Source organism: Tachypleus tridentatus, chromosome 10 (genome assembly GCF_004210375.1).
Source record: "Tachypleus tridentatus isolate NWPU-2018 chromosome 10, ASM421037v1, whole genome shotgun sequence".
In the NCBI taxonomy this organism is placed as follows: Eukaryota; Metazoa; Arthropoda; class Merostomata; order Xiphosura; family Limulidae; genus Tachypleus; species Tachypleus tridentatus.
This window is the reverse complement of record NC_134834.1, coordinates 24956680-24969368: the sequence shown is the minus strand read 5'-3', so window position 1 is coordinate 24969368 and position 12689 is coordinate 24956680. Positions and strand designations below refer to the sequence as shown.

At 36.9% G+C, this 12689-nt stretch overlaps 1 pseudogene across 1 annotated transcript; it reads right to left on the bottom strand.

Moving 5' to 3' along the window:
- Positions 1–7690: 7690 nt before the first annotated feature.
- LOC143228313 (uncharacterized protein T02E1.7-like) lies at positions 7691–11947 on the bottom strand (annotated as a pseudogene). The gene is made up of 2 exons (XR_013015316.1): positions 11890–11947; positions 7691–11464 (listed from the first exon to the last, which is right to left on the bottom strand). The product of XR_013015316.1 is annotated as an uncharacterized protein T02E1.7-like (transcript).
- Between the last annotated feature and the right edge of the window lie 742 nt (positions 11948–12689).

The following is a 12689-nucleotide window of genomic DNA, read 5'->3' as shown; positions in this document are numbered from 1 at the left end:
TTAGTCCCTGTTTATTGGAACTCGCACACTAAGCATTTTCTCCCTTTACAAATTAATATTGTTCAATTATACATTAAGGAGCAGGTTAATTATGAAGGAGGGATGATTGTACTTTCAGTTTACTTGTTAAAATTAATATGTCGAAACGATGGATCAATGCATTTTATTTGCGTATTGAGGCTCAACTGGAGAAATCAATCATATGTTCCAATATACGAGGGCTGTTCAAAAAATACGCGGACTGTTTGAATTGCGCGGCTCCAGTTGGTTCCAGCGGAATCCGCTTGGTGTCGCTAGGTTTGCACAGATAAGCTGATTACGACGCCGTTTCCCGATTGCAGATATCTTCATTTGTGTATTAGCTACGCGGTTTTAAGTGAAGTGCGATTTTTTCGTTTGGCGGATTTCGGAATGAATGACCTGAAGGAGCAACGACTTGCTGTGAAATTTTGTGTTAAACTTGGAAAATCTGCGACTGAAACTTTTGCTATGCTTAACACGGCTTACGGTGATGTTGCTATGAAGCGTACGGCATGTTTCAAGTGGCATGAACGTTTTAAGGATGGTCGACAGTCCATTGAAGATGATGAGTGTCCTGGACATCCTTCGACGTCAACTGACGACCCACACGTCGACAAAATCAACACGCTGATGCGGGCAAATCGACGTCTGACTGTCAGGGAGCTTGCTGAAGAGTGTGGGATATCAGTTGGTCTTGTTACGAGATTTTGGCCGAAAAATTGAAGATGCGCCGCGTTGCTGCGAAATTCAGCCCTCAGAACTCGTGAGTTTTTGGCCAAACACTCGATCACTGTTCTTCCCCACCCCTCTACTCACCTGACCTTGCTCCTTGCGATTTTTTCTTGTTCCCCAAACTCAAAAGACCCTTGAAAGGAAGAAGATTTGAGACGATTCCCGAGATTAAGGCAAATGCGACGAAGGAGCTGGAGGACATTACAAAAGAATCGTACCAGGACTGTTTCAACAAGTGGAAACACCGTTGGGATAAGTGTGTGCGTTGGGGAGGAGAATACTTTGAAGGGGTCCCAGACCTGTAACTTCTAAATAAAGTACATTTTGTTTTATGACGTCAGTCCGCGTATTATTTGAACAGACCTCGTACGTTTAACCCTAATGAACTTAGTAACAATGGTATTAACGTAAGTTCTTAGTGTTTAATAGGTTTTTCGAGCCGTGGCTTCTCATCCGATTCGTCCAAAATAAAAAATCTTCCGTCGAAATATTTTTTAAATAAAAGTAATTTCACAGTATTAAACGAAAGACAATATTTTAAAGAAAGACTTATATTATTCGAGAAGCACATTTTATTTACTTTAAATAGGGTGTATTTTCAAAGTTACACGATGCCCCAGAATTTAATATAAAAAATGAAATAACGTAATGTATTTTTATTTAATTTTATTCAAATAAAAAAAACAAAAAAACTTGAAGTTCTACAGAAGCTTTCCAGGTGTCCACTTTATCTTCATTCAAGACCGGAACGTGTTTCATCTGGAAGTTAGGCGATCAGTTTTTGATAGAAATCGAGAAGATGGTTGTTGTTATTGACTGTTCTTGTTTAGAAGAGTATACACAGGGGCGTAGATTGTTTACACGCGATGGGGGAATGATAATTTTTGCAACCGCTTATGTGGACTGTTCAATTTGCAAATTGGTAATCTCTGATTACGTGAATCTGAAAGCTGTAAACATGCAGTCACAGAGTAATCTTGTTGCCACGATACTTCTATAAGCGAGGTGTTGTAAACAGTTTTCAAAATGTTAATAAAGACAAATGTCACAAATTAACTGCCACACGAATTTATTCCTGCACACTGCACAGTATAAAATATGGCCATTATACTTGACAAGGTTACTAATAACTTTCATTGCATGAATTACGTTTTCAAATATTAATAAAATTAGTAATTACCCTTGATAAGTTTATATCTACTGAAAAACTGTTCATGTTGTTTGATAAAAATAATTAAAATGTCTTTGCGAACTCTTGAAAATTACACATCAATACAATGTAGCATATAATTATTCATACTTTTCAAGTGAGATACATTTAGTCCTCTAGTCTACATGTTCTCCAACGTAGACCTCCTTTGTGATGATCTGTTCACGAATTCTTTCATAAGCTCTTCTATGTTTATCTTGTCGACCTCATCTTTGTGAGTGTGACACTGCAACAAGGTTGAGGCGGCACTGAGACATAGTTGACCTTAACCACATCTTCAACCGTCTTAATGTAGAAAAGCTGCGTTCACATTTGCAGCTGGATACTAGATATACAAGCAACATTTTCATGAGAGGAAACACTTCATTAAACATCTGCTGGTTTGTTTCATGCATTTTACAGTAAGCATCCTTCGCACCTTTCAGAGATACTGCTTTTGTTGTTCCTTTGAACATGGCCAACTGAAACTCGAGCCGTTGTGCAGAGATTTCTGGACAGAAGTTTATAACCGAGTTGTAATCTTGCCAGTTGTGATCATGTTCTCAAGTGGCAGATATTGCCTCAAGTCATTGTTGTCTGCATTGAATGTAGTGGTTAGATGTTCTATGACTGTGTCCACAGATTCAAAATATTGGCTTCTGTAGTGATCTCTAGCTGTTGCAGAATGGTGTGCTGAGCCATCACCTGTGATCCTTCTGGGGGGGTCTGCGAATGCATGGTAGTTCAAGAGGCACCAAATCTAGGAAAGTTACCTTTTTCTCAGCTTCATCGAATATTTTGTTGTAATTTTCCTCTGTTTGCAATACCCCCAACTGCTCAACTATCATTGCAGATGCTTCAAATCATGCCAGATACTGTCGCTGATTTTGCTTGGAATGCACGGTTTAGTTCCTCTAACAGATGCTGAGCCATCAACAATCCTAAAACTGTCTTTCCTTTGTCACATCTGTCCAGCAACCTCGTGCTTTCACTGCTACATCTCATTTTCCATTTGTTAATTCAGACAAAGAATCAACAATGTCACATGTAATTGCAGATAGGCGGCACAACCAGCGTATTGGACACAGTGGGCGGATGTATTTAACTGGACCATTGTGGTTGTCTGTGATACAATATTTCCAAAGATTCTCTTGTATTTGCCTGACCTCTGAAGCATGACACCAAGTTCATGTACCCACTAGATAGAATCTCGAACACATTCACAAGCTTCAACTGGATGTTGGATTATTAAATTAGTCTTGTGTGCTCCGCAGTAAAAAAACAAAGCTGATGGCTGCTTCTCTTTTTATTTTTGCCTGGCATCCACTGTACGCACCACTCATGTTAGCGGCTCCATCATAAGTTTGTGCTCTTAATCCTGTCAGTGGTAAATTGAGTCTAGTCAGTACATCAAGTATAGTCGAAGATATTGTTTCTCACCAGTTGTATTGAAAGCACTGTACAAACCAAGAAATGTTTCATGGATGTCAAGATTCTCATCTACGTATCGTATACATATTGCTTCCTGTTCGGCATCTGTAACATCTTGAGTGTGATGAACCATTAATGCAAAGATTTTACTTTGTTGCACTTCGTGTGCTATGTTCCTCAGCATTTGATGGCTGAACATCTCCAATATTTCATTCTGAGCCTGGGGTGATGTGAATGTGGTTTTCTTTGACAAGTAGGCCGTCAACTCGGGATCTTCCTCTTCCAGGAGCTTCATTAACTGCAGGAAGTTTCCCTCCGTATCAGTATATCCACGTAATGCTAAACCTTGACGCAGTAAGAAACGTAAATTTCAGAATATTTTTGCTAAACTTCTCTTGCATTCTTCCTGCTGCTTCTTTTTTCCATCACGTAGCTGGACAGTCACTGGAGTTACATCAAGTGAACCTTCTGGAGATATAGCGAATCTGTGCTGAGAGGAGGATTGGTGTTCGTTGAATTACTGTTTTGCCTTTTTCCAGTTGCAAAAACCAGTGGATATGAAGGTATGCTCCACTGGCCTCTCCAATTTCCCTGTAAAAAGGCCTCTATTTTCCGCCTGGCACAATGAAAGCATATAACTTTTTGAGTCTGATTGTCGAAGTGCAGTTATGGGAACTCATCAAACCACTTGCCCTGGAAGTTGATATTTTGCTTTCTGTCATGGTATTAGTTGTGCGTCTGGATGATATGGCTTTCCACATTGTATCTGTGGAGTGTCAGATTTTTCATTACTGCACAAACTTGTTTCACAACTATCTGGTGGTTCATAATGTGCAATAGTTGCACAAGCATTTTCAGACTCGTCCTATGATGAACATGGTATTTCCTCTGTATGACAAGTTTCTATTTCTTTGCTTGAGGTTGTTGGATTATCTGTATCCACATTGTCACTTATAGTACCAGTAACTGGCTTGCAGAACTGCCTAATATTGGAAAGTTTCAGACACTTGTTTGTCATAATTGGAATCTGTTTCCCAGATGACTCAACATGCTAAAATACAGTCTTTATTGAAAAACTCTAACGTACAACGAACGAAGATAGAACAGAATGGAGGTAGGACTGAACTGTACAATGTATTTAAGTCGAACGCGTGAATCTCACAGTGATTTACCCAAAAGACCATTTAGTGAGACATTCCCCACCCAAAAAGTCAAGAATAATAACGATAATTAATTTATTAAAATAATAATAATAAAAAAAAACCACCACTTAATCCTAATAACAATCCACGAAAGGGGACGAAGAGGAACTACAAAGTTCCTGAACACCCCAGTTGGAGAGAGAACTCTTCGGATTTCTCTCTCTCTAAACTGAACCCCTGCCACGTTAGTTTAGTTTAGTTTTAGTTCACAGTGATTACCGAGCCGACTGACCGCCTGGACATCGCTGGGACAATAATGTGTGTTAGTTACAAGTAATTGCAAGTTTCTCGAAAAATACTTAAACAATCACAAATATATTATATTCCTGTTAAAGCTCATCAAAAGGCAAACACGTTATGATATAAGCACGTCTATTAAATAAAAACACCTAAACAAAAACTAGCAATACAATTCGAGTAGAGACTTCAGGCCGTTGATATCGCTCCTTTTGTGTTCTAATTATACAAGAAAATACAATATTTTTACTATCTATGATAAGAGGATATATTATTCTTTTACCATAAAGCACCAGAACTTTATTAGAGGGCGGTGATAATCTGAAATTTCATGGATTAATGAGGGCCATAAACACAGGTCTAATGAGCCCTGTTGCAAAATCGAGGCTCAGACTAAAGGGAGCGGAGGGGGAGGGGGGGGGGAATGTAAGGCGCGTCTGGATCCGAGCGACCCGAACCTGTCGTTAACTGTACACTATGGTCAGCGAATTCGGCAGCTAAGGAGAGTAAGGCGTTTGACAATAAAACCGGCTAGACATGCATAAGAACAAATGGCGTAGGAAAACCGCACAATATACACATAAAATTGATGCAGCTATAAGCTACAAATGGCCTGCCAGATCTAAATACAGGAGTTTACGCTTGGGAGTAATATTTTCGAATTTCATGCTCTGTTCAATCTGTTCTGATGAAAATTTTACTTAATCTTACACTACGAACAAGACATAGGTAAATTCTGTGATAGTGCTTGCAAGCCTTGCATGTATATTTAGGCCTACTGACTGATACTTACGAACTATCGTTAGATCAAAAAGCTTAGAAGCACGCCCATATTAAAGATGTACATTTCGGCTACTGAAAAAGCCTACATCTAAGCCTAATTGTGTAATTCGATTAGTAAGAACATGAGAATCACAAGAACAAACACACAATTTGAAGGCCTGTGATGCAATATAACAATTCCACAGACCAAACTGTAAGGGGGATGATTGTATGCACCATATCCCCCAACTAAAATGAAGGAGGGATGTATACCCCATCCCCCCAGGATCTACGTCCCTGGGTATACCTATCATGCTCACAACCGGTTATGGGAGGCAAGTGATCTACATCCCTTAGTGAATCTTCAGCTTGCTTTCTAGTTTTGTGTTTGTTTTGGTTGTTTCTAATGAAAGAATAAACCAAATGCTTCTGATTAACACAGCCGCAGACCCCTTTAGTTTAAAATACCTTTTGTATAAATAGTGTAATTTTACGGGATTGCGTTACAGATTCGCGGCGCCATCACATAGTTGTTGGCGCGTACATTTATACAAACACTGCGTTTTTACATTATATTTACAGTGCGAGTGTACACACTTTTCCTTTAGAACTTTCACATACTCATTGCACTGATAGTAGTAAAAGCAGTTCGTTTCATATTACAGGCGAGAAATCACGAATTTAATACGTTAAACTTAATTCGACGTACAAAACTGCGAGCGTATGAAGAATTATTTAACGTACAGTTCGTTTGAAGGAGGAAGTTACGAACAACACGAAATTCCGGGTAAGTTCAAGCATGTGAAAGTTTCAAAAAACTCAATTTTTGGATATACAGTAAAAATAATTTTTACATCAATCATTAATTGTAAACGGAACATCTGTGTGGCGTTTTTTTTTTTTTTTTAAATGTAGATTTATAAAACAAAGGTTATAAAAACCTTACAATAATGTAGGAAGAAATTAACTAAAATTTGCAATAAGGGTAGGCATTATTAATCGTTTATAAACAACACAAAATATTTTCGAAAAATTCAATGATGCGATTTCATTCAAATATAGCCAGGGGGGGGGTTAAGGCTCTCGTAAGCTTAGAGTCGCGGGTCGGATCCCGGTCGCACCAAACATGCTCGCCCTTTCAGCCGTGGGAGCGTTATAATGTGACAGTCAATCCCACTATTCCTTGGTAAAAGAGTAGCCCAAGAGTTGGCGGTGGGTGGTGATAACCAGCTGCCTTCCCTCTCGTCTTACACTCCTAATTTAGGGAGGGCTAGCGCAGATAGCCCTCCTGTAGCTTTGCGCGAAATTAAAAAAAAAAGCAAAAACAAAATTATTCAAATATTATATACGTAAATATATTTTTATTTGCAAAAGTTGTAAAATGTGTAGGTTTTTCTGAAGTTTCCAAATATTTAAGACAAGTTTTTTTGGTTTTTTTAACAACCCTAATTACACAAACCACGCCCGAGTTTGATGAAAAGTTCGTGAAATATATGAATAATAAGAATTGGATCTGTTTTTTTTTTTTTTTTTTTTCAAATTTGGTTGGGGCATTCTTAATGGACCAGCAGGCTCCTTGTCGTCCCTTAACTGAGTGCTTCTCACAAGGGAAGCAATTTATTGTTTATTGCAAAACTTCATTGTATATTCTACTGATGAGATCAAACCCTGGATTTTAGCATTGTAAGTCCTGAAAACTTCCACTGATCTAGTAAGCAATATTTCAATAGGATTTATTGAATTTGCATAAATAGTTTTATAAAATCATGTACTATTTAGACTGCAGTGTTCCTCACTTGGGTGAAAGATTCACCAATTGGTTAATGAGGTCAGTGTCAGATTGAACGAGTATTACTAATTATACAATAATTTCAATAACAAAAGTCATTAGTTATTATTATTTATTCTAGTTGTAGTTTAATGTGTATTTAAGTGATAATAGAAAAACTTTGAATTTTAATGAGGGATGAGTGAGTGAGGTGTTTTGAAAACTTGGAAGTGAATGATATTGGAAAAGATTGGAAAATTACCTCAAATGTTACATTACGTTTATGTTTCAGCTTTTTACGTACTAGTTTATAATAAACAAGTCTATCAAAAGTCTTCATAGACGTATGAAAAATATTTTCAAGTCTATTTATTATCAAATCTTAAGAATACAAGAAATGTAATAAAAAACTGTCCAATATTTACATTTCATACTTTAAAACAATAAATATACTCTTCAAAAAAAGAAACGCAAAAGGCAAAATTTGAGACATATTGTTAACAAGTTTATTCCGGGTAGTTCTGTATGACATGTGTGAAACTTTGCACATTCACTGCTGAACATCCAAAGTCTGCAAAGGCGAAGTCCACGCTCACTAGTTGAAGTTTAACGTCACTCAACGTCAATAACGAGTATGCCCCCCGTGAGCATCAATAACTGCTTGGCATCTCCTGCCCATGGAAACGATGAGATGACGAATCACATCCTGTGAAATGGCTGTCCACTCAGCCTGCAAAGCTGCTGCAAGCTGAGATAGATTCTGTAGTTGAGGTTGTCGCCATCGCAGAGTCGGTCCAACTCGTCCCAAAGATGTTCGATGGGGTTTAAATCTGATGATCTGGAGGGCCAGGGAAGAACGTTGATGTTGTGGTGTCTCAAGAAGACAGTGGTGAGTCGGGCTGTGTGAGGACGGGCGTTGTCATGTTGAAAAACGTCGTTGACGTTCACCATGATGGGTTGCACATGGGGCCTAAGAATCTCGTCGACGGTTGCGTACGGTCTGATCGGAAATCCTACGTAGCCCTGGTATGGTTGAGGCAGTAGACGTTGCAGTGGTGGTCCTATCCCGAAGGTGACGTAACCGGATGTAGCGATCTTGTGCGGGCGTGGTCACACGAGGTCTGCTAGATCGTGGACGGTCACAAGTTGATCCATGTTGTTGGTGACGATTCCATAGCCTTGTGATGGTGCTTGGGTGAACTTTCACAGCTCTGGCAACATCTGATCGAGATTCGCCTGCTTTAAAGCGACCAATGGCGTTGTTGCGTTGTCCTTCAGTCAGTCTTGGCGTAACTGTATTGCGTGTCGGTGGCTTAACACTGAGCTATGGAAACCAAGAACCCGTCACTTTTATTGGGATTTTGCACATGTTGCACTTGCAGAACATGCAGATCTCTCAAACAAATTTATTGGACACGAATGCGTTTTGGCGAAAAATCCGATGTTTTCCTCCGTTTTCAAAGTGCACAACTTTTATTGTCATTTTGGTCTGACAATCAGTGCCTTAACACGTGTAACATCACATACTCTGAGCTTGTAACGTTATTACATATATTTCTCTTTAAAATAACAAAAATATCCCTTTTCCGTTTCTTGTTTTGAAGAGTATATGTTTTAAAGGTAAGAAAAAAATGCTTTTTTTCTTTATATATAATCTGTATACCAGTAATACATTCATTCCTGTTGTTTAATACTTTTGTTTACATCAAACAAAGCACAAAAGTACACAATGGGCTATCTGTGCTCTGTTCTTCACAGGTATCAAATTGCTTGTTTGTTTGTTTTTTAATTTCGCACAAAGCTACTCGAGGGCTATTTGTGCTACCTGTCCCTAATTTAGCAGTGTAAGACTAGAGGAAAGGCAGCTAGTCATCACCACCCACCACCAACTCTTGGGCTACTCTTTTACCAACAAATAGTGGGATTGACTGTAACATTATAACACCCCCATGGCTGGGAGGGTGAGCATCTTTGGCGCAACGGGGATGTGAACCCACAACCCTCAGAGTACGAGTCAAACGCCTTAGCACGCTTGGACATGCCGGGCCTTTATCAAAACGCAGTATCTAGCATTGTAAGTCCACAGATGTACTATTGTGCCACTGGGAGGCCTAGTTAACTGTTCTGAGACGTCACAAGTATGTGTAACTAGAAATTTTGACTTTCTATGGGATCACTTATTCACTGGAGTTACACATATAAAGAAAACCAAAAACAACTTCACATGCCAATATTTCAACTAAGATACAGTGAATAGTAGAAAAAGAAAAATGAAATCCTTTCCTTATCTATTTTAAACAGAATATTTTTTATGCTGACAAGAACATTAATAAAACAGTATACAACATTTTAAACTGAGTAAATCATAAATATGAAATTCCCAAGCCAAATTGCATAGAGTATATTAAGGTTTATAAAAATAGTAAAAAACGTTATCTATGGTTTTAAAATATAATGCAAGTATAATAGAAATAAAAAATTAATTCTTAACAAAAATAAAAATGTTACAAATTGAGATAAGTTTTTTACTGTGAGTAAATTGCTCAAAATCAGTCAAAAAATGTTACACTGATTTAGAATATAAATAATTTCAAAGTTTCTTAGTTGATTGTTATAGTTTATATAAAGCTGAAAGCAAGAACTTATGCAAGATTAGTAATAAACCAACCAGTAAAGATAATATTGTAACAATTCATACAAAACACACAATTTAGTCTTACATAAAAGTGCAAGTGGTAAAAGAATCAAATAAATATTACAAAAGGCCTTCAACAGCACAGATTTCTAAAAACACTGAACACCAACACACACACCTTATGACTGCTACTAATAATCTAAAAAATGTATTAAAGCTACAGGCACAGGTTTATTGAAGCAACTGAAAAACTTGTTTTCTAAGCCATGAATTTCAGAAAGATACATGAATTGGCAAAGAGGACATTCCCCACAATGCCTAAAATGAACAATGTTTTCTAAAGATTTCACCTGCCCTTTTAAGGTGAATTGAATGAGTGAACCAAACACTTAGGTTTGTTGATGTGATACAAGATTTTATATGAAGAACAAATGTAAACCAAACACTAAAAATATGATTTTAAATTATTTCTATGTTCACCACACTTCAAACATGTTTTAAAAATCCAACTTTTTCCTCAACACTCATTTTAAGTTTTAGTATTAAAACACAAGACTCTGGTGGTAATTGACAAGCTTGTAGATATTATCAAGTTTGTAATACAGTCTTACCACCCATAGTAGTTATTTTGTGGCTGGTGAAAAAATTCATATGATAATTTAAGTGTGTATGACTTCAACTACAGGTTATAACAAAAACATTTTCCACAGTTAAACTACACATCATATTGAACATCACTAGGATGTTTGGAGAATGTGTTACATGTCAATTCATTACATAAATGTATCAGTCTGTTTTCAGAGTTACAAAATTATGACTGACTTTTCCATGCAAAAATGAAACCTCAAATAAAACAGATGAGATAAACCACTACTGAAACCAACAGTGGTACACAACTTTCAGTTACTGAGCTTAAAATACAATCTAGGAATCATAGATAACTTTTCAGATACTGTTGTTTAATGTAAATAAACACTAACCACTGAATATTTAAAAATAGTTTCTACTCCAACACTGAAATTAATAAACATGGAAAATAAAGAAGGAACTTGAGACTCAGTTACATTTAACTTGGCAACAACAATAACAAGCAATATGAATGACTCACTGTTTTAAGTGAAACATGTTTTCACTAAAACTAACGTGTTAAACTGGCTAAGTATCAATATTATGTAAACCTGGCTAAGAAATTCTTATATTTAGATTTAATATCCTTCCACCTTTTCTTATGCTCATCCATGCTAACCACCCCTGGACCCAAAGATACTATCATCATTAATAGTCCACCAATCACAGACAACATCTGAAAGAAATCATACCTTAAAAAGTCAGCAAATTGAGAAGGACTGACCACCAGCAATTGAAATACATATTTAAAACTGTCAGCCAAACAACAAGGAAAAAAGTGACAACTTGGTTTTGTAACCAATGGTAACAAGTACTATCAGAGCAGAAGCAACGTTTTGGATTATCTGAATAAACAACACCTCAAAACAACAAGGAAAAAAGTGACAACTTGGTTTTGTAACCAATGGTAACAAGTACTATCAGAGCAGAAGCAACGTTTTGGATTATCTGAATAAACAACACCTCAAAACAACAAGGAAAAAAGTGACAACTTGGTTTTGTAACCAATGGTAACAAGTACTATCAGAGCAGAAGCAACGTTTTGGATTATCTGAATAAACAACACCTCAAAACAACAAGGAAAAAAGTGACAACTTGGTTTTGTAACCAATGGTAACAAGTACTATCAGAGCAGAAGCAACGTTTTGGATTATCTGAATAAACAACACCTCAAAACGTAAAACTGTGATGAACATTAACACCAGCAGAACTCAACCAGTCAGCCGCAGATAGTTCCGTAGTTTGTTATCTCATAGACTTGGCACTCCAGTAAAGAGACGCTTGCCTTCCACTCTGCTTTCAGCGAGAAGTAAAAGGGCATCAATCAAAGAAAGACCCCTGGATTAAATGAAAACTTAAAGTTTCACATCACATATTTCTCTTATTACAATATCTTATCTTTAAAGAATTGTTACAGTAAAGATAAAAAAAAACGGAAGATATATGGCATACACTACCTACAACACTTATAAAGGAAACCCAATCCTCAAAATGACATATTATAAACTACTTGTTCTAGAAGGCAAGATTTTGCCAAAGGCTCAGAGAAAACTATTTAGAAAAAGGTGCCTCAAACCTGACATACTTGTTCTGTGTTCTTAATCAGTGTATCAGTTTTATTCCTAAATGAAACTACTGCCAGTACTGTCTATTTTGGATAAAGTTAAATATTTCGTACATTTAACTCAAAGTTGTTTACCTCAAATTGTTGATATACATAGTTTGAAGGAAAAGTAATTTACGTAAGCTGCATAATGGGATTTTGAAACACCGTAGTGTGCCCAACCTTTCCCAAATAAAATTTGGTTCTTTGTGAGACTAGTAAAAGTTTCTTCTGGTGCAAGTAGTTTTTTCACGTGTAATCATTTTAATGCATGGGTTTTTCTACATAATTACATACCAAGCCTGACTTTATGAAATTTAACCTTTAAGACATTTAGTTCACAATCTTAAATCTACATAAAAGTATTTTGGAGAACAGAAGAATTCAGTTTAGTTTCTAAATATGAGTTACTCAAAGAGCTGAAAAGCACACCCAGGAGCCGAAACAAATAATTATAAGAAAACAGATACCTGGACAACAAA